The following is a 2,941-nucleotide window of genomic DNA, read 5'->3' as shown; positions in this document are numbered from 1 at the left end:
ATCTGCACTGTCAACCCAGTAGTACAAGGTTCAAATCCACCAGCTGCTCCATGGAAAAGAATGGATAATCTCTTCTTGGGTGGTTTAATGTCTCTGAAAATAAGTCCTCTTTGTGCTGTGGAGATACTGATGGGTTAGTGTGGGCAGAGAGGAGCTGCCTTTGGGGTAGCAGGACTCACTAATAAAGTAGCTATAACTCAGTAACTTCTCATTATGTGCAGTTTCTATTCTAAGCTTTTAATATACATTGCCTATCTCATCACTAATAAAGATTATCTAAAAATGGCTAGAACAGCAGAAAACTGCTGAAAGTCTTTGTTAGGCTTTGAAGAGGCTATGGTACCAGGGATATCATTGTTGATGTCAGATGGATCCTGTCTGACAGCCAAGAATAGCAGAAGGATGTCTATTTGAATTTTATTGACTATGCAAAGGCTTTGACTGTGTGGATCATAACAAATTATGGCTAAAATTGAGAAGAATGGGAGTCTAAAGACACTTAATTATGTTCATATGAATCTATACTTAGACCAAGAAGCTGTTATCTGAACAGGCAAGGGTGCATGATTTAAAATCAAGGTGTGTGTCTGTGTTGTATCCATTCTCCTTATCTATCCAATCTGTATGTTGAGCAAATTATTCAAGAAGGTAGATCCAGTTAAGAAAGTGGATCAGATATCCAACCACAAACAAACAAACGGATTGAGAAATTATGGTACATTCACATAATGAAATACTATGTAGCATGCAGGAGCAATGATTTTGTAAATTATTACCGAACTTGGGAGAGGTTGGAGAGCATTATACTGAGTGAACTAACTCATTCCTACAAGGACAAATATTGTATAAAACCATCATTGTAGAATGAGTATAAGGTTCCAAGGGGTGGGTGCTGGAAGCAGAGGGATGAGGATGTACAGGGGGAGGGGAGGATTAATCATGAGATTGTACAATTTGATGGGTAGGGAGGTGAGGAAATTGAAAGAATCTGTTCTGGAAAACAATGACTCAAATTTTGTAAATAAACGTATAATTAAAAAAGTAAAAAGAATATGGATCAGGATCAGAGGAAGACTCGTCAGCAACATGTATTATTCAGGTGACACAACCTAGTTTGCTGAAAGTGAAGAGGACTTGAAGTGTTTATTGTAGAAGATAAAAGGCTACAGGCTTCAGTATGGATTGCATCTCAACATCAGGAAAACAAAAACCACTCACCACTGTATGGATAAGCAGCATTATGACAGATGGAGAAAAGGTTGATGTTGTCAATTATTTCATCTCTCTTAGATAGACAATCAACACCCTTGGTACCATCAGTCAGAAGATCAGTTGTATTGCATTGGGCAAGTTTACTGTCAGCGACCTCTCCAAATTTGCTGAGGAGCAATGATGTCAGTTTGAAGACCAAGGTGTGTCTGATTCAAGCCATGGTCTTTCCAATCATTTGCTATGCATCTGAGAGCTGGACAAATGAATAGGAAGACAGAAGCAGAATTGATATACTGAATGTCCCATGGACTAACAAAAGAAAAGATATGTCTTGGAGAAACTGCAGCCAGAATGCTCTTTGGAATTAAGGATGATAAAGCTTCATCACGTATACTTCGGGCATGTTGCTAGGAGAGTCTATTCCTTGGAGAGGGACATCATGCTGGGAAAGATCAGTGAAAGAGAAGAAGACCCTCATTCAGGTGGACTGAGACAGTGACTGCAGCAATAAGCTTAAGTATGTGAGACATAGGGTCGCTATGAGTCGCAGGCGATTCGACGGCACATAACAACAACAACAATGTGAGAGATCATGAGGATGGCACAGTATAGGACAGGGTTCAGATAACTACATGTTCATAGGATCAATATAAGTTGCATTGGCTCAATAGCACTTAACGAGGACAATATACATTAACAAAATAAAAGCTTCAAACTTGTTACTATCAAGTTGGAACTGATTCATAATTGATCCAAAAAAATCTCCTGGGAGGGTATTTTTTCTCTTTCTTCTGCACGGGTGCTGGTGTATTCAAATCACCAGAGAGGCTCAGTCTTTGGACTAAGCCAACAGAGCTCCCCTTAATATACATTATCTCACCAGGCAGAGCCATGTTACATATTAGACACACTTGAATCTACTTCATAACAATGTTTCCCTCTTCTAGAATACTTTTGTTTTCTCTCTTTCCTCTGTTACTGGTTTTTATATTGTTGGCTCAACCCTCAGCTCTTCTGTTTTGTTCAGTCTTGGCCCTTTAGTGCCTCCGAACTGGGCCCGCTGCTCAGGCTACACAATCCAGCCTGTACTAATTTCTAGATGAGCAATTCCTCATGTGCCAAACAAGAAGACATGCATTTCCCCAAACTCCACAGCAGCACAGATGTGAGACTCACACAGATTCCTGCCCTGTCTCAGTCCTCACGAGTGTTTCCTGTTGATCTCTTCTTTGGCCTACGTGGTAGCCATCTTATCCGGTTCAGCCTGCCTTTGCAGTCTCCTCCTTTGCCCATTGATCTGATAATTCTCTGATAAAATAGAGGTTTTAAAATTAAGACTATACCAAAAAATCTTAAGTAATTTTTAATAGTGCTGCCTTTTGATAGTGTGGAGGGAAAATCGTCTCATAGGCTTGGGTTCAAATAGGGTTTCTGCTGTTTGTTAGTTTAAGTTGCTTAAGCTTTCCTTTTCCAGTCCTCATCTATAAAATAAGGGCATATGATACTTCTTATAGTGAAGACTACGGGATATTGAAGTGATAATGAAGCTATGAATACGCAGATTACAATGACCTTTTGATTCTTATATGATCCCATCTAATACTCTAAAGCTTGGAGAGCTCAAACCAGGCATTAAATAACCGGCATGGGGCATTTTGAGTCGGATGACCATATGATATATTACTCTGGAGATGAAAAAGTGAGGGAAAATGAAGTTGCTTTCATAGTT

This window comes from Elephantulus edwardii, unplaced genomic scaffold, assembly GCF_000299155.1.
Source record: "Elephantulus edwardii isolate Elephantulus edwardi_28Jun2011 unplaced genomic scaffold, EleEdw1.0 scaffold00149, whole genome shotgun sequence".
Classification (NCBI taxonomy): domain Eukaryota; kingdom Metazoa; phylum Chordata; class Mammalia; order Macroscelidea; family Macroscelididae; genus Elephantulus; species Elephantulus edwardii.
This window is presented reverse-complemented; position numbering follows the sequence as displayed.